Below are 22,561 nucleotides of genomic sequence, written 5' to 3'. Positions count from 1 at the left end.
TTGAACAACAGAGAATTATTGCTGCTGATATGGTAATTGCAGAGGTACAGAAAAAAGTGGGTGGATCATGTGAAATTCATGAAATACTTGAGGTGAACTTACAGCAGGATTAGTCTTTTTCCTTTAATTGTGTACATTGATCTCTGTGTGCAAATGGTTTAGTAAAAAGCATGTTGTTCATTCTCAAGAGGCTTAAAAATCCACTTCATCTCAGTGTCATTTTTTGTTCGGAAGATATTTTGCAACATGCTTTTCCTCTTTGGCCTACACAAGTATGCCTACATATGCATACCTATTAGAGACAGACCAAAATCTGCTGCCCGTTGCTGGCCATTCTCCTAACAGTATTTCTGTTTGATTTCCACAACACTTAAAACCATCTTAAACAGTTTTGCCCCAACCCAGATTCTATGACACAGGCTGTTTTCACACTCAAAATATTTACTTATCTAAGCCTGATACTGTTGTCCTGTTCAAGGACACAAACAAGATTTCTGCATAGTTTGAGCACAAAATGAAGGGCTCCTACAGCAGGCTGGATGTGTTGTAACTAGGTCAGAGGACTGCCATGTCGCCCTTGACTACTTTAAGAAATGTCATGTTTCATGTGAAGGGTTAGGTTATCTCATACAGTGCTTTGCCCTGGTCTACACTCCTCACTCCATCTTAACACACCATCACACCAGCTAACTTCTATTTGGCAACTGTCTTTAAGCACATTGGATTTCCTAGTATTGTAACTGCTGAAGAGACTTGTATTTGTGTTTAATGGGATTTGTATTTAGTGGGACTGCTTATGTGATCACAAGTTACTTACAGGATCAAAGGCTGCACCGTGAAAAGTGTTTTATTAACTGGATGTATATCAAGAACACACTCCTGGGGAACACAAACTTTGTTTGCTGGGCTATTTCAAGGCAAAAACCAAAATACAAGCAGCAGGTTATAGGGCAGGTTATAGCCAGCTGGCAGGCTGCCTGCCTTGCTCATCCATAGAAATAAATATTACAGTGGAAATAAAAATGTGCTGTTTCAGAAGGATACGGAACAAAGCACAGAGACCCCTACCCTGCTATTAGCTCCTTTCTCCCTGGCTCTCAGATTCTTCCTGATGTGTTCCCCAGATCCTACTCCACTGATTTTTCCTGAGACAACCACCAAGTTTTCCCTTCCCTTCCCTTCCCTTCCCTTCCCTTCCCTTCCCTTCCCTTCCCTTCCCTTCCCTTCCCTTCCCTTCCCTTCCCTTCCCTTCCCTTCCCTTCCCTTCCCTTCCCTTCCCTTCCCTTCCCTTCCCTTCCCTTCCCTTCCCTTCCCTTCCCTTCCCTTCCCTTCCCTTCCCTTCCCTTCCCTTCCCTTCCCTTCCCTTCCCTTCCCTTCCCTTCCCTTCCCTTCCCTTCCCTTCCCTTCCCTTCCCCTTCCCTTCCCCTTCCCCTTCCCCTTCCCCTTCCCTTCCCTTCCCTTCCCTTCCCTTCCCTTCCCTTCCCTTCCCTTCCCTTCCCTTCCTTTCCCTTCCCCCTTCTTGCTCTTCTCTCTGCCAAGAACCTATTCCGCTTCTGAACAAGTGCTTGCTTGATCTGGCTGGACTGGCTCACCTGTGATGACAAACACATCTGCGATGGCACCTAGCAGTCATTACAGTTGTACAGGACCATGCACAGTGAGTGTGCATCAGATGCAAGGGGCAGAGCAACATAAGGTAATACTTCTTTAACTTGGCTGGAGCTGCCATAGCTTGATCCACTGGCATAGGTTGATTTTAGAGCAAATTAATTTTAAACATGCATTTACAAGGGCAACCTGATCAGATTTTGCATTATTATACTCCAGTGAGGTTGTATGGGGATACATCCTGTGACTATCAAATGGCCCACGCCTGATCCAGTAAACAAGGACAAACACTCTTGACCTTCTCTTCCTAGTTTCATGTGACAGTGATGCTCTGTCACCTTACTTGGGAAGTACTATTGGTACTTACACAATGAATGTAAATTCTCCCATTATTCTCCCTTGACAACTCACAGGGAATGGGAACAGCTCCTCAGGCACCTGGAGCAATTTAGGTAACAGCTAAAGGGAAGTGGTGTTAAGCTCCTCAGTCAGGCACGTGCCCTGATCACATCCAATATCTGGGTGAGACAACAGCTCCTTTCTCTCATCTCATTTCCACACAAAGGGAACCTGAATGCCTGCTCCTGACAGAATGACAGTAATGTCATATTCAGGTGTCCCTTTTTGTGATGAGGGACCAGGATTTGCCCAAGTATGACACCAGACCAGCTTAGACATGGGCCTGTCTCCAGAGATAGAGCACAAAACTGTTATTTCAGGTGATCTAGTGCAGAGTTCTTTTTGGTACTTTTGGTGCCTTTTGGTACTCTGAGTCTGCTCACCTCAATCTTGACTTCACTGGAAGGATGGCATTTAAATTCACAAGCTGCTAATCCAGAAAATTGACAAGTGTACATAAATATTAATTTTCTCCATCTGATTTGTATACAAGTATATAAATATATAGAATAATTGTAACCTCCAGACTGTCTCTGCCTCAAAAGCTTAACTGATTTGTGACAACTATTTGAAGATTTGGGGGATTAACTATAATTATAGGATCAAAATTAGAAAATGTCAGCTATTTTATGGAGAACATTCATGGTCAAACAGTGCTGTGTGGTTCTGCATGCAGCAGAAGCTCCTTGTAACATTGTGCCCTCTCCTACATGTTCTCTGACAATTTTGCTGCTACACCCAGGCACAGCATATAGTAAGGCTTTATTAATTCCTGAATGTTTCCCTCTCTGTAGCAGGGTAAAACGCAATGAAGAATCAGTACTTGTTCCTGTCTACTGGGGGATAGATGTCTCTGGAAAAGAGCTAAATGATGCTGTGAGGTGAGGAGCTAAGTATAGATGCTGTGAACAGACTCATCAGCGGTCACTTCACGGGATTGGGTGATGTCAGGCTAGAGAATAGCCTCTGCCATCACCTTACCAGGTATTTTCCAAAAATGAAATACAGGTGGGGCAGTTGCATGTATGTTTTGTTATAGATTTTTTGTTGTTTTTACCATCTCCAGTTCTTCACGCAAATGAGCTATTTATTAACCAGCTGCTACAATGTCAGGTATAAACATTAACTAAGGAAGTGATGAATCTACAGAGTTCAACAACTGTTTACTAATTGTTCACTTTGCTTGCATATATACATGTATAGTCTTTAGCTGTCTAGTAACTTGTCTTACTGAAAGAAGAGAGCCCCAGAGCACTGTAAACTTGCTTCAGTGAAATCATTCCCTTCCCTCCACCTCCATCTTTTTTAACCTTCTTTAAATGTCTGTCTTTGTCAAGGAGAAAAGGCCCTATTGCTGAATCTGTGTTGAGACTGCTATGGAAAATTTTCCCCGGACACTGTCAGAAACATTATTCAGAGTCCCTCAGATAGTTACAGCATTCTTAAATGGAATACAACTCACCCTTTTCCCCCTTTAATGTGTTCAGCAGACAGGTGGCGACCCAACTGGTGGCAAATTCCTAAGTATTTATATCCTTTAACTCTCAAATGATATGAACAAGTAATAGGAAATGTCATGCACTGAGTATATGAATAATGTTCCCATTAATCAATCATCCAAAATAAACTGGATTATTATGTCTGTTTGTACCATACTGTAGCTATTTGCAGATGGACATACTGAAAGAGCAAGCCTGATTCTTATCATCTCTGCTGTCAGTGGAGATTTAGGGACAGAATCTCATACAAGCTCACTGCTCTTCCACATATGCTTACGACAAGCACAAAAGAGATTCACAGATGTAGAATACCGTCAAGCTTGAATTTTCTACTTTCTGCTTTCAGCATTTGACTCCTGCTTGGGCATAATTTTTGATTGAGTATAGAAGCTCTGAGGCAGTGCACATACAGTTCTAAAGAATGAGATCTTTAGCTGCTATAAAATAGCAACCAGACTCAGTATTTCAGTATTTCAAAAATGAAGTACAAATAAAACAAATGATTTTGGAATTCCTAGTTTCAAGAAAGAATGACTGATTTACCAGCTAAATTGGTGACTGGTGTCCTGCATTGCAATTCAAAGAATGGAGCTGAAATTTGTGATTCACACCAGAGCCCTAGTCTATCTCAAGTCATGATTTTCTTGCATCAATTTTGGCAGAAGAGTACTACTTTTAATCCATGTGCCACAGGGCATCCAGGAATTTTAGAAAAGTGCCACTGTGTACAGACCCAGTGCAACTCACTCAGTGTACAATATAAAAATTTCTCTCAAGGAACATGTAGCTCCAGACAAGTGTCACTGCCGGTGTGGTACAGATTCTCATAAAAAATCTGTTCAGGCAAGCACCATGAGGCAAATTTATCTGCAGCTCATCTATTTGGTGTGCAGTGTGGATTAACACATGCATAATCTGGTCAGTACATCTCAGGTCCCAATCCCTGAGTGCCAGACACTTTGCAGTGCTACTGCATTCCTGCTCCCACTCCTCCCTGAACCTAAACGTGGAGTCTGCGGCCAGGTTCCCACCAAAAGGCACTGAAGTCATAGAAAGTACTTACCTATTTAAAAGTGGGATTGAAAGACTAGACTCTCAAACCACTTGAACATACCAGCTCGAACCAATGAAAACAGGATAGATGCCTTATTGATCAGGATAGATAGCATTGTACTGACTTTCCTTCAAATTTAGAAAAGATAGACGTCCCTGAATCCACAGTGCTGACAGCCTGCATAGAATAGTGATAATTAAAAATAAAAATACAAATAATACAAATAAAAATAAAAATAAAGCTCCTTGGCATTATAATATTTTGTAAAAGACATAGATGACTTTGTTGCTTTGTCTGTCTATATATTTGGCTTATAAAGTATATAATCTGGCTGCACAGCTATGGGAAGAAACAGGAGAATGGTGGTGCACCATTGCCTCTGCACCACTCCAGAAGTGCTGAGGAAATTTTAAATGAAAGTAAATATACCATATGCAGTTATACTGACATTTTATGGACAGCTATGGAAAGGGAGGGGTGTTATTAAGAATAAGGATCTTTTTTTTTTTTTTTTTTTTTAATACGTATTTTCATATGCATTTGTTGTTCTTCCTTAAGGATTTAATACCTTCATTCTGTCAATTACATACACACAGCCTTGACTCATTTTATTCCAGATCCATTTTTTTCACACCCCTACCATTGTGAAAGGGCCTCTAGATGTATGTAAATGTAATTTGCTACCATTAAAATGTTAAATTACTAAGCACAACAACTTTTATTGGTCCACTAAAATACAGAAGCTGTGCTGCATTGCAGGCCTGCCACAGAGAGACAAAGTAGAGAGGGAATCCGTGTATGTTTTTAACGTTCACTGAAATTATCCAGGCCAATTAAAATCCATTATGTATTATCATCTGATCATTGTACAGTCTCTCTTCAATATGGATTTCAGCTTGTTTGTAAACTTCACCTGGGTACATGTTACTTCAACCTGGCTTTATACTTTTTTGTTTATCAATAATGAGATCAACCCTGCAACACATATTTTTTAAGTAATGACATACACCATCCAACCAAACTTCCTCCTGAAATAGTTTTGCTCATAGAAATTTATATATAGAAATGTATACACTGACATTTCACAACAATTACAGGACTAACTTCATATTTGACAGATAAATTTTTCAGCCAGGGATAGTGATGAACAAGGAGACTTCTCAGTGTAAAATAAGGATACAAGACAGAGGAATTATGTCTGCCACAACCACACCATACAACAATTTAGGTTTGAAAAGACCTCTAGAGGCCACTGGTCTAATTCCCTGTATACAGCAGGGGCAACTTGAAAGTTAAAATCAACTTTGATCAGTTCCATCCAAATACTGACATGGATGGAGGAGGCACAGACTCTATGGGCACCAGTTCCAGTGTTTGACCACCCTCATTGTGAAGAGCAGCTCTTTTCTAATACTGTCAGGCACCAATGTCTACCTAACAACAGTCACAAAGGTCAACTCACTCTAGTTCTGCTGGATTAGCAAACTGAATCGACCCATTTTGCAGGGTGACAATGCCACGTGCACAACATGGAACATGGTAAGAGCTCACAGTCAGAAGCAGAGGGTAGGAAACTGTGAACTGGAGTACCTCCTTTTGGCATCAGCAGCCTGCTGGATGGGCTCAACCAAGTCACCTGCCTGCATCTTCTCAAGCTTTGCACACCCATTTAAACGGACCGGCACAAGCTGTTTCTCCTTACCAATTGCTATTTGTTCTTGTTCTCATGTTGTGCTCTCTTATGCAGTGGTTCAGGCCTTTGCTCATTAACATGATGCAAAACAAATGGGGGACTAAGCTGGGTTATAGCTGAGTTTTGTTTGTTTGTTTTTTGGGGGAAGGTTTTGGCGTGGGTTGGGTCTCCAATCTAATTCACTATAGAGGTGAGCAACTGCTTGCCCCAGCAAAAGGATGAGGCAGTAGTGGGGCAGAACCTCTTCTTTCACTGGCAGCCAGCTTACAGTGTTTGTGCAACTGCACCCTGATCTTCTGCCGGAGCTATAAAGTAAAAAGGTATTTAAAATGAATCATCTGTTGTAATAACCATTTTTCTTAAACTGTAGCTGACATCAGTTAATTGTAACCCCTAGTACAAAATAACAGATGAATAAATGGGCAATTTCTGCAACTTAGTAATTAGACAGGCCCTTCTAGCAGGGATGACTTTTTCCTTTTATATTCTGGAACTCAAACTGCACCTACCATTTTCCCGTAAATGTGTCCACTGACTGGGTCACAGAAGAATCTATCCTTCTATGTTTCTATCTAAGCAGTTCTTCGAAGCTTACACAGTTGCCAGTGGATAATGTCCTGCAAAGCCATGCCCGGTACTTGAAATTTCCCCTCTTAAAAAACCTTCTCACCCATTTGATTTCATAATATCCCATTTAGGTTTTAAAAGATCATGCAGATGCACATTCTTCAGCATATGTTCCTGGAAGTCATCATTGTTTGATCCGTGGCTTGAAGCAAAAATTTTTTAATGACTGGAGAGTAAACAAGCTGAATCTGTATCTGAAGTAAGCGAGTGCAACTTTGAGTAAGTCATGAGAAATCTGTGGCAGACCTAAACGCAGAAAACAGAATGCTTGATTTGCAGCCCTGTGCTTTATTCTCACTCATTTTTCTCCCCTTCTTTATGTAAGCTTCACATAAGCTAAGGGTTTTAACATATTTATTATGATTCTTCCCCCAGCTACAAGAACAACTGGCAAACTGCACTAAAGCAGAAATGTTCTTGCAAGATTGTCAACCCCCCTCCGAGCTAAAAGCTGAACCCATACCTAACACACAGAAGCCAATGAGTTCCTGTCCATTTGAAGAGCAGTCAAGAGGGCAGTGTAAAAATAAACAAGCAGTCCTTCACCTCACCTCCACCTTAGATTTTTGAACTCAGATTGCTACTAAAATAGGCATATTCTAACCTTGCATCCTAAAAAAATATTAAATGACACGCTCTGAAATTTTCACATGCTTCTTTTCCATGTAACCTGATATTTTCACCTGTCCTTCTTGACAAACCCTGCTGTCTGTTGTTGACAATTGGGATAGTAGCAGACTGACGATTTTCTAACCAGTTCATTTGACAAAACAAGAGACTTGTCAGAGTTAATAGTCTTTTTTTTTCCTTTTTTTTTTTTTTTCCTATGAATGTTTTTACAGTGAGGCCAAAATATTGATGTTCTGGGTGTTAGCCACTTAAAAGTTTATATGAATGAAAGCTTGTAAATGAAGGTCATTGTGGTGCGCATGCCTTTCTTTCCCACACTACCAACAAGCAGTAATTAACTCAGTTTTCTTTTCCCTTTAAAAACTCAAGTTGTTCTTTGTTTGTTTGTTTTGTTTTCATTTCCTTTATGGTTTTGTCTGCCTTTTTTTTTTTTTTTTTTTTTTTTTTTTTTTTTATATGAGGCTCCTTTTATCTATTAAGTACATTTTAATGATTCCACAGAAGACAAATCCATCTTTCACAGCCAACTGAATAACAAAATAGTTTAATTTCAATATTACTGAAATACATAAAATGCAGCTGGTAAGCAGAAATAACATAAACAGTAGTGTATCAAATCCACAAGGTTTAGGATATCAGTTAGTTTCAGAAGTTGTTAAAGGTAGATAGAAATAACAAAATGGGTTAGGAGAAATAGTGAAAACTCTAAAACTGTCAGAAAAATTCCTCTCCTGTGTATGCCTTGAAAATAAAAATATGCAAAACTGGTATTTAATACCACATTTTACACATTAACTTTCTACATTCAAACTTTGAAATAAATTTTCTGATTATGAGCTTACTTCAGTATGGTATCAAGACAGTAACTATGCATTCTGTGTTTTTACATTGACCACGATTACATTTCACATAGCACAACATTAAAACATTTTATGGATGCTATCCTTTTCTATCGGATCCTTGGCACTGCTAATAAATATTCCATTCTAAGGAAAAAAAAACAGAAGTCTAAAGTGTATTTAAGGTTGGTAATTTACTATATTGTCATATCATTTGAAGTATTCAAGTAGTTAAAAAGAAGGATATGAATAGTCAGAGACCTCATACATTTTATGTTGCCCTCATAATAAACCCAAATACATTTTAGTTCTGATTCATCATTGGCCACAAACAAAACATGAACATACTAAGCTACTCTTCAGATAGTATAAATTGGCATAGGAACTTAAGTGCTAGTTGAGCAATGATGATTTACACCATCTGTGCTTACAGTCCTTTGCAGGCTGATTCCGATACCGGTACGCTAGCCTACAGACAAGTTACTGGCAGTGAGTAAAAGTTAACAGAAACAAAGTGGGAGGGAGAATTTATTGTGACTATTACCTCAATTTTTTGAATGTGATTTTTATGTACCCCTTTTCTTAAATTTAATTATTCTCTCTTTAGATATGCAGAAAAGTGAGAAATGTTACTAGCTGGGTTTCTCAGTAGCTATAGATTTGTCTGAACTTGCTGTTTCTTAAGGACAGTATTTCATTATTCCGTTTTGTGATGACAACATGTTATTATGCTCTTTTTCTGTAAATAATATTCATTATGATCTCCAATTTCAAATGCCTTTTCAAAATTTAATCTTTCTGTTTCACATAGAAGTAATCACAGAAGTGGATTAACATCAAGATAGCTGCCTTTTTTCTGCCTAAAATGATTAGGATCAATCAAAATTCCCTAAGCTTTACAAAGCCTCTCTATAGAACCATAAATTACTATTTTTATTTCTTTTTTTTTTTTTGTCTACTCCCACTGTCTTCTACTGTCTATCTTGCTTATAGCTGTTTTTTCATCTCTAATTGCAAACCAAGCCAAAAAAATTTTGTGCAAGTGCTTAATTTTACTAAATGTGCCTGCTCATGTAAATAAAAAAGTTACTCTTCCTTTGAACAGTGTAAGAGAGGAGAGGGAGAAGGATGAGTTAATGGTTGGATTTGGAATTTAAGACAACTTGGTTCAGTTTTCCAATCTGCTACCGGCTTGCTATACTACCATGAATGAGGAATTTTTATCTCAGTAACTCATTTGTGTATCCTTAAAATGGTATCCTCATAACTCCTCTGTCCCACAAAAAGCCTCCAAATAACAAAGGTTATTAAGAAATACTCTAAAGATAGGGATCATGTAAATTCTTACTCAGTAATGGATATAAGATCTATTAAGTAAGGAGATATAGGGAAGCAGACAGCTGATACTAAAAACTTATTATTTTTTTTTTCACTGTCCTTTCTGTTGTTCTGGTTCCTTTCTCTTCCACTGCTCTAAATCCCCCAGTATTTCCTCCACTGTCCCACAGAGAGCAGGAGTTATCACTGTCTTGTCCTACACACCTACCAGCTCAAAAACATGTGCCTTCATTGAGACTCTCCTCTTGCATAACACTTCCAGCTTCTTTGAGCTGCTGTGAATCTGACAGTCCTGAAGAAGCTCTGGGGAAGTAGAATGAAAACTACCAACAGCAACAGAGTAGTGAGGCTATTCTATTCTTATTTAAGCATTTTCTGGAGGAATAGAGCTGCCCCAGGTCTGATGCACACATGGAAAGGAAGAATGAGGAGACGTAAGTTGTTCTCAACTCAGTGTTCCCCTAAGCATTGCTACTCTGCACCCTCTGTCTCTGCTTGCATTTTTCACACTATTCAAAATTCTCTCCTTTACGCTGAGCTCTGTGATCTCCATCTGATCAGTTTGCTGATCTCCAAGTGCAAACTCTTCTCTGCTGCTCTTTTCCTCACTCTGTCTTCCATCTTCTATCCCTACTGGTTTCCATTCTCCTAATCCCCACGTTCTCATTGCTGCTCTCTGACAAACCCACACTGCTCCAACTGCCGTACCCTATTCTCTATGCCACCAAAGCTAGTGGTATCTAAAAATGCTACGAATGTTTCAATGTAGGTATCTCAGCAACCCTTCTATTTTTAAATACCTTGAAGAGCTATCTGTAGCAGCAATGTCTGGTATAGCAGTCTGCTCTGAAAGTAGATTAGGCCAAACTACACCATGGCCCTGAAGCTGTCTGTAAAAAGGTCATCACTTCACTTCCCATCTGCTGACTTGGGTTTCCCCGAAATCATTTCAGCCAAAACAAACCAGTTCAGCTGACATCTACTATTTAAACTGCTTAAGCTATTCTGATTGACTTTGGCCAAAACAAATTTTGGGAGCAAACTGCCTGAATAGCTTGCAGGTAGGTAGGAGTGGCAGTAAGCTTCAGCAGAAAGTAGCTGTGACACTCACTGGGCAGCAGGCTGGGACTAGTAACCTCTTCAGCAACCCAACTGTGGAGGAAGTGAGTACCCACATGGGGATTTTAAAGCATGGTAAATTCTGTGCTTTAAGTTCAGTTCTCACTTATTTTGCAAGAGGTTCCTCTGGAAAACCACTCCTTTCCACTGTGCAGAAAAGATGATGTCACTCAGACTGTCATCTTTCCCTTGTTTAATCACTGCTAACTGATTAACCAAGTGGAGTGTCAAGACATCCATTAAATGGAAAAGGACCAAGAAGTCAGGCATGCTGGCTTTTACACATAAACAAATAGAAACCTTTATAAACAAGGTGTACAACCTCCAGTTCTTAAAAGTAGCCATCTATTTCCCCTCCCCGGACCTCCAGCGATAGGGGCAGCACACAGTGACGCACTTAGAGTCACGCCTGCCAGAAGCAGAATGTGATCCGTGGGGCGTGCAGGTGTGTCAAAGTTCAAAAGCTGTTGTATTGTACGTTGGATAGTCACTATCATGTCTTTTGCCCTTGTTTTACCCCATACTGACATTTCAAGTCCTCTTACCTCCTAAGCTTGATAACCAGACACAGAAAAGGGCCATTAGCATTAACTCCTTCAGCACTGCTTTGCCAGAAAGGGGCTGTGAGTGTGTTCTGAGGCAGATAAAATCCATTGCCAGACACTTAGTACAACTTCAGAATGCTGGGGAGGGAAGGTCAGCAACCAGGGATTAGCAAAGCCAGGCACTCCCTCTCTCAGGCAGATGGTTCAGGTGTGCAGCTTGAAATGTTTACAACATTGAGGCCTGATCTCTGTTTTGTGACTGCATTTCAAACTTTTTCCAGGAGCCTGCTGTGCAAGTGATAAGGAGGGAAGAAAGACTTTCAAGAAAAAAAAAAAAATTAGGCTGAAGTTAGACTGACATGTAAATGAATTACTGCTCCTTCATGAGTGACCACCTGCTGGCTGAGGCACGCTAACTGCCAACATGTGCATGCTTAGCCTGCTGCAAAGAGGAGGTAAAGAGAGTGGCCTTTAATCTTAATGAAGCGAGATCAGATGCTGCCACATTTCAGCCCTCCAGACTATTTCTCTTTGTGTCTTACCTCAGCCTGCAGGAGTTAATCATGATATATCTGTGGTTTAGTCACACCTTTCATTATATTAATCAAAAGAAATCCTGATTCTGTGTTGGAAAAGCTTTAATTTGCCATCCTAGACTTTTCTGTAAATATCCTTTTTAAGCTACAAACAAAAATATTTCCCCCCAAAAAAACACAAAACTTTTTATGCTTACAATTTTACCATTAGGAAACATTTCCAGTTTCCCCATTAAAAAAAACAACCACCAACAACAAAACCACTTACATAACACGTTACCAGGTTTAGATGATAAAAAGGAAGAGAGAATTCGAATGTTTTTCTTCTTCAGCATGCATCCCTTTCTGGTACTCCCCTCTTCTATTTGTGAAGATAATTGTGCTGGAACTATTTGTTCTTGCACTTCTCTGGTATGAATGAGCTGGGGCATTGGCTTTGGCCTTGAGTTTCTCTGGCACGCTCTCTGTTCTTCGTAGAAATGGGTCACTTGTAGATCCATTAACCACTAGCCAACTGTGCAGACTTTGCATACCGTGGGCATTTTGGAGACTGCACAAAGTATCTTTGGGGCCACTGGTTACTTGAGGCAAAAAGCAAAACTGCTCTTCAGCTCTGTAAAATACACATGTGCAAAATAGTAAATGCACCTACGCCTAACCACAACATCTGCACAGCTCTTGCTCTTTCTTTGGTCAGTGTCGTACAGAGACTGGGACTCTCTCTTGGGACTGACTTCTCTCTCTTCCATGCATTTTTCACTCTCTTGGAGAGGACAACGCTGTTTGGTATGACTGCTCGCAAGAACTCTTCTTGAGGAAGTTCATGCATAACTTTTTAATAATAAGCTCTTTGTCAAGGTGTTTCTTGGCCAATTGCGCTGGGACAAAGACCACCACTGCATTATTTCTGTGAGTAGCCTGCTTCCAAAAATACCTATCACACTACATGTGTTTTTGTTTTTTTTTTTTTTTGGAACTGATAAGCGTACACCTTTCCAAAGGTGCTTTGTTTGAAAAGATGACCACCAGATTGTAAGGAGCCATAGGGTTAATCCTCTTTCTCCTGATGTCTTCTAAGGGTATGGGGCCCAGGGACTCAAAGGCCAGCAGAGAAGACTGACTAGAGTTTGAATTCTGACACGTAAGATGCCTCGTGCACCCAGCACAACTGGCAGATGACTGCAATGATTTTGGTGATTTCTCCTTCCCCCAGGTGGGGGAACATCTGCAGAATACCCAGGTAGGACTGGGCCCACACATCAAACCCCTGAATGGCACAAGTGCAGCATGTTAGTTAAAACCGGTACTAGCCAGAACGCAAAACGCCTTAGACAAAGCAATTATGTTTCTGCGTGTCTAAATGTTTAGATTTCGCTTTCATTTTCCTCACACTGTTGGTCTCAGAGCATTGTTTTTACTCTAACAGGGCTATTCGAGGGGTCATGGCCCTCAACTTGCCACGGAGCTCCACCGCGGAAGCAGCCCCACGGCCCCCTGGGGCTGGGGACACAGGGGACGAAGCCGGCCCGGCCACCACGGGGCCCGGCCCGGGCCGTGAGGGCAGCACCGCGGCCGGTGGCGGTGACCGGGCCGGGCCGGGCCGGGCCGGGCCGGGCGGGCAGCCCGTTTGAATCGCTCGGCGGCCCCGGCTCCCCCCAGGGGCCGGCCCCGCAGCTCGGCCGGGGGCCGCGGACGCGTTTCCCGGGCCCCCCCAGCGCCGGCCCGGTGACAGCACAGCAGCCGGAGCTCCCCCGGCCCGACCCGGCCCGGGAGCGGGTGTGCAGGGCCGCGGCCGGCGGGCTGCTTCCCGGGGCTCGTCTCCCCCCCGCTCCGGCTCCCTGTCCCCCCCTCCCGGCTGAGTGCATTCACTGGGATTGGTTTCGGATGACGCCACCGCTTTATTTTTACAGCGATGACCTCATCCCAGCAGCCTGAAGTTTACTGACCAGCAAAACTCTTTTCTCTCTCCTTCCTCCTCCTCCTCGGGTCTGTTCGCTCTACCCGTTTATTAGGAATTGTTTGGTTCCTTTCAGGAACAGTAGCCTTAAAAAATAAAATAAATAAATAAAAAATCGAAACAAAACCAAACCAAACCTCGCCACTAACCCCAAAGTTTCTTCTCCTCCCGATCTCCAACCCCCTCCCGCTGTCCCTTTTTAATTCTCTCAAGCCATCTTGGGGGGGGGAAGGGGGGGGAGAAGACGAGAAAAAAAAGCTCCAAATGTTTCCTTTTTCTTCTCCTCTCCCCTCCCAACCTTCATGCTTCCCCCTCTTAAAAAGACCAGAATAGCACTTTTTTTTTTTTTTTTTTTTTTTTTCCCTTTTAAATCGCTGTTATTTTTGACTCGAAGAAGGCGAAAGAGGCGCTTTCCCAGCGGCTGGAAGGAGACAAAAAGTTGCTTTCTGGCGGCAGCGGAGAGAGAGAGAGGCTGGTGGCAACTTTTATCCCCGCCGCGGGGACAGACCCGAGGCAGACAGACAGACAGACAGACACAGACGGGGGGTGCGACAGTAAGTTCCGGGAGAAGCGCAGGGGTCGCCGCCGGGACCCCCGGACCGGGGCAGCCCCGTGGGGCAGGGGGGGGCCGGGGGGGCCGGGCCGGGAGGAGGAGGACGAGGACGAGGACAAGGAGGAGGAGGAGGAGGAGGAGGAGAAGGAGGAGGAGGAGGAGGGAGGTGAGGGAGGGCTCCCGCCGCCCGCCCTCCTCTCCCATGCCCTTCTTCGCCGCCCCCTCACCTCCGAAGGAAAGCGCCGGCCGCGGGCAGGTCGCTGCCCCGCACGGGCAAGCTACGGCCGCCTCCTCCTCCTCCTCCTGTCCCCGCCGATGGTAAGGAGCAAGGGGCCGAGGGGGACAGGGGGGCACCGGCCCGCCGCAGCCCGGCTTCCCCAGCATCGGGGCCGGCCGGGACCCCGAGGGCCGGGGCGCGTCCACCTGCCCTGTGGCGCAAAGGAGGGGGCGAGGGGCTGCCCCGGGGAGCGGGGATGCGGGGCAGACCCCCGGCTTCCTCGCCGGGCGCCGGGATCATTTCGGGAGGGTGGCTGGGGGTGTGGGGATGAGGTTGGATGTGCGCGGCCGCCTTGCCGAGCGGGGCAAACGCACCGGCGCCCAGTCTGCCTTGCACCGCCGCCAGCGGCCGAGGATGCTTTCGAGCCCCGAAGGACTCCCGAAGAAACCTGAAGTGCTAAGCAGTGCTTGGGAAACATCTAAATTGAGGCAGCTGACAAAATGGAGGGCTGCTGTGGAGTCCAAGAGTGAAGCAAACTGCAAATTGTTAACCTGACAGTGTGGTCACGTAAACTTATAACTCCGTGGCTTGTGTTGGTACACAGCCTGATAGATCCCCTCTTCTGCCTTTATTTTACTTTTTTTTTTTTTTTTTTTTTTTTTCCTAGAAGCCACAGGGAGGGATGATGAGCTCAGCACACACAGCGTGTGCAGAACAAGGTGTATGGGACGTGCCTGTTGCAAAGCCTGGCCAGTGGCAGGTTTTTTTCAGCGGCCCAAACCATTTTCTTACATGTCAGATGGAAAGGTGTCTTTTAGAAAACAAAACCAAGGAGAAGTTACTTTATTCTACTGCTGTTTCAGTTGGTTGAACCAGAAATTGATCTTTTGGTTTTCCTATAAGTGAAGGGTGTAGTCATAGTAAGCTGTATTGTCTGAGCTATGACTAACTTTTTTTGTTCAAACGTTCTGTGTATACCCAGCAGAATAAATAGAATAAATAGTGCATTTTTAAAGCTAAAAACAGTTTTAACTGTTTCTCCTTGCTGGAATGTGTTTTGGGGGTTCTTTCAATGACCTTAAAAAAAAAAATCCAAAACCCCAAAATGATTTTGTATTCCTCACTTTAAGATCTGTGCTATTCCTGGCAGTGTGTGGTTTGGTAGATACAGATCTTACGAAGTCACAACTGACCAAACAGGGGTTGGTTTAGACTCTTGTGTTTTGAGGGGAGGTGGAAAAATAGTAAGTCTTAATTTCTTTTTATGGCATTCATCTTGCTGCCCATTGGAAATTGAAGCATTCATCCCAGTTGTTTATGTTGGTTGGTTGGGGGTTTCTATTTGAATGTGGAGGAAGTATGCAACAGGGGTTCGTATAAGTATTTTTAGCTGTAGTTTTTAGTTGCTGAAGATATAAAGAATAGCGATATTCAAAAGTAAATCATGCATTTACTGAATATGCTTATAAAAATTGTTAGAAACAAATCTATAAAAATGTTTGAGGTGTTATGAATTCTGTTCATTATGCTTTTTAATACAATAGTGCTTCAGTCTGTCTTAACACACAACTTCAATGTCTCCCTTTAAATGTACAAATAAGTGAAAGCAGCAGAGAAGTTGCCAGTTCTTGTGGTAGTTAGAGGTAGTAGCCACAAAATGTTGTATGATTTAATGTGTGTGCAAAGGTCCAGAAAGCCCAACCAAGCATTTAAAATCTCATTGCATTGTTTAAAAATACATAAATATGGTCCTGCTCCAGTAGGTCTTATTTTGTTAGCGACCTAAGCAGATATAATGGAACAGAATCAGCTCTAGTCACACCAGAACAACTTCTGTAGGAGAAAATGAGCTCAATTTATCTTTGTTTCTATAAAATGCATGCTCTTCTTTCAGCAAAGTCAGCTAGCCTAACAGGGATGTTTGCTTTTAGCCAGAATAACTTCATTGGCTATAGGAATGGTATTGGCAGAAGCTCTTTGGGAATGTGTTAAATGGATTTCACCAGGAACTCCGTCTCCCAAGCAAGCGCTGTCCACTCACAGGTCCGTGCCACCCATCAGCCCATGGGCAGACTTGTGGATGCATCTGCCATGTGCCCTGCACCTTCCTTGGCCAGATCACCCTGTCCTGGAGGCCTGTGCCTGCAAGTGCACATCTGTGAGCTGCAGAATGGGGGAATGAGGTTGCAGAGGATTGCTACAGATGGGATAGAGTGAGCGGTTCTGCTGTGCTTCTGCCTGTATGATGAGTATCAGTGATCCGGTAGGCCTGAGGAAACCTTTGGAAGGCAAACTCAGGCTCTCTACTAGATGCTGAAAAGGCAAGATTAGCCGCTGATCTTTGTTACTTGCCTTGGTCTTTAGGTTCTAATTAATGTGTTGTGCAGTAAGAGCTGTTTGCAGAGCATGGGCCTTGCTCAGTCACACAATATTTCATTTTAGTTTTCCAAAGTTCATCTCTTTACTCCCCACACCTATTCAGAAATATTCATTGTTTGTAAAACACATTTTCCAAGAAATGCACTAAGTACAGCTGAAACACTTTTTCCTCAAGAAAACCAAGTCATGATGACACAAGAACAGTCAGGAAAGCATCAAGGTCATTCTTGACATGCTGACAATTTTTAATAGACAGATTCCATAGAGTAGGTATTGTCAAAGGATGAGGGGTGGAAAGAGTGGTGCATTGTTCCCTTTTTCTTTTGTCCTTTTTTTTTCTTTTTCTTTTCATTCAACTCCCATGAAGAATCCAGGGTTTGGCCTTAATATCCTGTGGCTGTCCTTACAGCTTTGTTGTTAAGCTGATCAAATGACTAAAAATTTTCTTGTAGTCTTGTAGAATTTTGTCCATGGTTGTGTAATAGCACTTTTGTGTGTTATTTAAGAAGAATCATCAACAATCTGTTTTTCTGGGTAACAGGAAAGTTATTCCTGATGCATTGAATAGTATGTTCTCTCTCCTTTCAATTCCTTACACATTGCCTCCACATCTTGTGTAGTGACATGGATAGATCCTTTACAGCATTTTAAATACCAGTACCTACGTGTCAACATTTTAAGTATCAGTACTGTTTTTCTGATTTACATGGTGTACCTTTTTACAAGCAAAGGGCAATGCAGCATTCTCAAGGGCTGTCAGTTACATACGTGGCTTCTACTTTCTGAAGGAATCAGAAGACATGGGCAATGGGTTGCCTGGCAGTGTGTGTCGGGGCACCTGCCTGTGCTAAAGCCCGCCATACTGAACGTCATTGGTGCGGTGGGGAAGCGAACACTGTAACTTCAGGCTGCTTCCTACGGGTTGCCTCAGGAACCCTATCCTCAGGTGTGTTGTTTTCCTTTTCCTTGTATCACTGGTTTGATAAATAGTATCACTGCCCTGATGTCAAAGCTAACTGAGAAGAAACTGGCTCTGGAGGCTGAAGAAACAAGGCTAGAAGCTGAGATGCCCCAGCTACTGCAGTATTGCTATCGGCCAAAGAATGCCATCAGACCAGGGGAGTTGATGTTCCAATTCTTTCCTTGCCTTATCTGACCCTTAGATTGGTATTAGCATGGCAGCTCCAAATCAGGCATCCCCATTATAGTTATTCTGGAACTTCCCATAACACTTGAAGGAGGCCAAAAATATGCATCAATGGTAAAGTTTGGTGTCTTCCTCTCAGGGTTTGTATAGCTTTAATTGGAGCAGTTCTTGGTTTGCTTATGGTTAGGGCCTGTTGGCAGCTGTCATAGTCTCTAGTGGAGATGATATTGACCACCAGTGAATTACTATTCCTCAGTGATGAAAGCAAATCTGCATCCTGGGTGCGTGTATGGAGGACGGGAGGAAAGATGGGCCTGAGTTCAAGGCCTTGTGTTTCCTTTTGCTGAGCTGTGTAGTCTGCTGCTGAGCCAAGACTGACCTACTCAGAACTGGCTCTGGGAAGACTGGCATCTTTCCATTTTGTGTCTGTATGAAATACTTCTGCAGATGAAAAAACAAAACTTAATAATTGGACAGGCTAGGAAAGAGGGGAAGGAGTGCTGCCTCAGTGACAGGCTGCAGGGAGGTGCAGTGACCCGCTCTGAGACAGACCTGCTCCTGTGCTGCAGCCTTGCTGCTCTGGCACAGTGCAAAGCCATAACACCTGTGCTGCGGGACTACGCAAATAGCACTGCTGAAACAAGGCCCTTCACTGAGATGAAGTCTGTTATCTCTGCTCTTTGTTTGCCACGATGTAGGCCATACCTAGCCAGTAGGAAGCTTCTCCTTGGCATATTCTTTGAGGTAATTTTGCCCTGTGTAGTACAAGTTCTCAGAAATTAGGATCAGTTCTTTGCACAGACCTCCTCAGATAAGTTTACAGTCACATTTTGTCTCAAGCTTCAGTTATAAACTTCTGTAAGACGTTCAGCAAATAAAGATGTACAAGTGAAGGTGTACAAAGATTCTTATTATTTGAGAATGAATGTAATCTTTTTCTTCTGTAAGATTTTTATACATGCTATTCAGAGTGATAGCCTGCTACATTAGTGTGATTTTTTTTTTTCATAACTGTGTTCTGTTACAATTTTCTTCAGCAGAAATCTGTGATACAAGCTTTCTAATACTGGGACTAAAACAGGGTTTCCAATGCTGAGACTAAAACAGTGTCATCTGTTTTCACTAGGCTTCATGCAATTTTGCTTTGCTATATTAATCTATGAAATGAGCCTGTTGTACTAGATGACAGATCTGTGTTTTATGCAAATGCCTTTTTTTTTCTTTTATTTTTTTCTATTTTATATCCTTGCCTGCTTGCGTTAATGCTTTTACATAACTAAAGTCATTGTGGGATGCAAAAAGATGGATCTGAGTGTGTAATGTAGCAACATTGGAATGAGAACTTTACGGAGAGCATAAATCGAGGAGGACAGCAGAGACTAATTGTATGAAATTCCTTTTGTGCACATGTTCTTGAGTTTGAATAACTAGTATGTATTCAGCCTGTTGGATTAGAAGGCTTTGGCGCTGCATGTGTAGCATAGATGTTGCTCTCAAAATAGGAGAGCAATTCTCCCTCCCCTAACAGTATTCCAGATAAAATTGATGCATTACTGTGTTGTGCTCCTACTGAATTCCTAGTAAAGCATGTTTGAAGGCAGAATAATTCATAATGTTAGGGCTATAAACACTACACTTTTAATAACCCAAGTGTTTTTGCTTCTTGATTACTTATGTGAGTAAGAATCATTCACCCCAGACTTTAAAGACTCAAATGCCATGTCAGGACTTGGGTTTCTACCTGCAAGATCATGCTTGCAGAATGACTTTCTTGATAGTGCATATTTCACTAGCCATATGTAGTCCTTTGAGCATGGAAGCCATCCATCTTTGAAACACCAGTTTCCAAATACATCCAAGAAGTTTGAACTATACTTCAGAGGGCCTTTCTCAAGCATGCCATCTTACCACTGAAACAAACCCTAATTTCAAAGGTGGATAAGCATCAAGAACATATTCCCCTTAAGAATGGGCATGGAATTATTTTCCAGTCACTGTATTAATACTATCTGGTGTAAGTATAACACCTACCATCCATATAATTCCCACAAGTATTTCGTTACAGGTGAGAACCTGCTTTGGTGTTGGGATTTCATAGTTTCTTTCTTTAAAAATGTTGCTTGTGTATCAGCGTTTTCTCTTGCTTTCCAGCTCTGCTGTCCCTGGCAGTTTCATGGGAGGCTGTTTAAACTCCAGAAAACTGTGAGGGAAGAGAACTGGGGGGGGACAGAGCAATCTGATAAGTTTCTCTTCTAACCCCATTGTACACAGAAGTACCCTTCTAAAAGAGAATTTAGGTTGAGGCTTCTTACTAGTAAAACAAGGGGAGCAAGCAGAGTAAACTTGGTCTCAAGAAAGATTCATAAAGCTTTGCCAGTTTTTGAGCAACAAAGAAAAATATTCCAGCAAAAAATAGAGCATTAATCTTAGTACATCAGACTAATGTATTATTGGGTTCAAATAAGTCTGAAGGTTCACGCTAGATTGAATGAATCCCAATTAGCAGATGACAAATGGTGTCTCCACTTTTAGTAGGGCTTCCTCTGCCTGTCACTGATGCCTGGGTGCAAGACAGGTATGCTCCAAATTGAGGACTGGCTGTGAAAGAGTATCTCTTGCCAGAGCCTGTTCAGAGTTCTGCGCTGACGGTGAGTCTCTTCTCATCACATTGGGACCGAGTGCGTTCTTCCCTTTTGTCCCAAGCTAATCCTGCACTACTTCTATCTCTTAAAACCTCTCAAATTCTATATGATGAGTACTCTGAGGTGTTACTGGAGAGATGTAAACAACGATGACTGGTCTCTAGGTTCACAGTTCCCTGTCTCACTCAGACATGGCAGCTGAAGGCAAACAGGCAAAGTCTTTATGAGGGCTGGTAAATTCTGTGTTCTTCTATATAGGGCATCCCCTGCCACCTCGTTTGTTTCTCTCTCTCTCTTTCTTGCATGTAACTTACTGTCTGAATATGTATGATTACATATATTTTTTCTGTTCTCTACTTGTCAGTGGAGTGGGGTCTCCTGTTCAGTGTAGCTGGTGAAAATCCACCACTTCTCATGGATGACACATTGTGAGCATGCTGTCAGCTTCCCAATCCTCCATGCTACTTGTTAGGTGATCCATGTTTGGATATCATCCAGTTGACACAGCCTGTTTCCTCGCAGTAGCTTACTGAGCGTGTTGGCTGTGATTTCCAGGTGGACCTATTTGAAGATGTCTGAAAAATCTGTTCATCCAGCCCAGACATGATTATGTGACTAGGCCATTTGTTGCCTATTTCCTCTCAGAGTACTGCTGAAAATTAACTCCTTCAAGCATAAAATAGATGAGAAAGAATAGTAATACGAGCAGCACATATGTCTCTGAGGCAGTAGTCAGGACAGCAAAAAAAGTGTTGAAATACTAACCCGCACCATTGCACATCTTGCCAAGATGTGCAAATTCTCTCTTCCCATGGAGAGACCCACCTTTTTCTGCCCGCCCTCCCCCCCACATTTATAGGCCTTGAATCTCTTTCTCTGACTGAGGTTTGTGTGACTTGCCAGCTCTCCTGCAGGTGTGACCTGTGCTGGAATGAGGAAGTGTGCAGTATCGTTTCCCCTTCTGCCTAATGTATGGTTAAACCTATAGAAAAATGTGGAGGAAGCTCAGGCATTCTGTTCCTCTGACAGTCTTCTACAAATACAAGCTATTAATGACCATTGCCTTTAATGGACAAAAACAGTACTGGCAATTCCTTTGTGCACTTTATTTAATGGCGTAAGGAGCAAGCACATTAGCTATTTTTATTCAAACAGCCAGACATAAGCCAGTATGGCAGAGCGACTATGAAATGTCTGCATAGCTACATGAGAATACATCTGCCCTTTAAAACTAAGTTGTTTTTTTTTTTTTTCTTTTGGTTATGGTATTTTGAGAGGGTTCAACCAATGATCTTTCTTTGGTCTGATATTTCTTACTGAGCCATGCCATAGATTTTCAAGATTTTGCATTAAAATAGGCAGAACATTCCTTTCAGTACTGACTTTGTCAACTGTTTCAGTCGATGAGGATTTACTGCTGTAGGAGAGGTGGGTGGGTGGCAAAACAGGAGCCGGTTCAGGTTAAAGGTTCAGTTCTTGTCCTTTCAGGAAGCTTCTGGACTATCTGTTCATACGTGCTGCTGAGTGACAGGTGCACAAAAAGAGCTGAGTACAGGGACACTGTTAGCAAATGCTAATTTAAAGAGATGCAGTGTTTGGGGAATTTTAAAAAGCTGCCAGGTTCCTGCAATTTTTTAATTTATTTATTTCCCCCCTTTTCCTTGATGAGGCTATCTACTTTGGCAGTAAAATGTCTTTCACGGCTTGACAATCTAAAAAAAATTATTTTTCCATTGATAATTTGGGGGTGAGAGACTGAGGTAAGCAATTGTTTTTTTG

General features: G+C 42.4%; 1 protein-coding gene and 1 long non-coding RNA gene across 5 annotated transcripts in view; one reads left to right on the top strand and one right to left on the bottom strand.

The window, feature by feature from the left end:
* Positions 1-8,773: 8,773 nt before the first annotated feature.
* Positions 8,774-22,561, top strand: part of DUSP16 (dual specificity phosphatase 16) — a 73,153-nt gene continuing 59,365 nt past the window's right edge. Inside the window, exons 1-3 of one of the 4 annotated variants that reach the window (XM_084507009.1) lie at positions 8,774-8,808; positions 12,966-13,127; positions 14,242-14,398. The gene's annotated coding sequence lies outside the window, so the exon portion shown is untranslated. Of the gene's footprint in view, positions 8,809-12,965; positions 13,128-13,928; positions 14,399-14,541; positions 14,716-22,561 lie in introns of those variants that run through there. The other 3 variants (XM_084507008.1, XM_084507007.1, XM_084507010.1) reach the window with 3 other exon arrangements.
* On the bottom strand, positions 12,839-15,226 carry LOC311430439. The gene is made up of 2 exons (XR_014688790.1): positions 14,625-15,226; positions 12,839-13,930 (listed from the first exon to the last, which is right to left on the bottom strand). It is a non-coding gene; the product is annotated as an uncharacterized lncRNA (long non-coding RNA).

The sequence above is a fragment of the Aythya ferina genome (genome assembly GCF_964211825.1).
Source record: "Aythya ferina genome assembly, chromosome: 1".
In the NCBI taxonomy this organism is placed as follows: Eukaryota; Metazoa; Chordata; class Aves; order Anseriformes; family Anatidae; genus Aythya; species Aythya ferina.
This window is presented reverse-complemented; position numbering and strand designations above follow the sequence as displayed.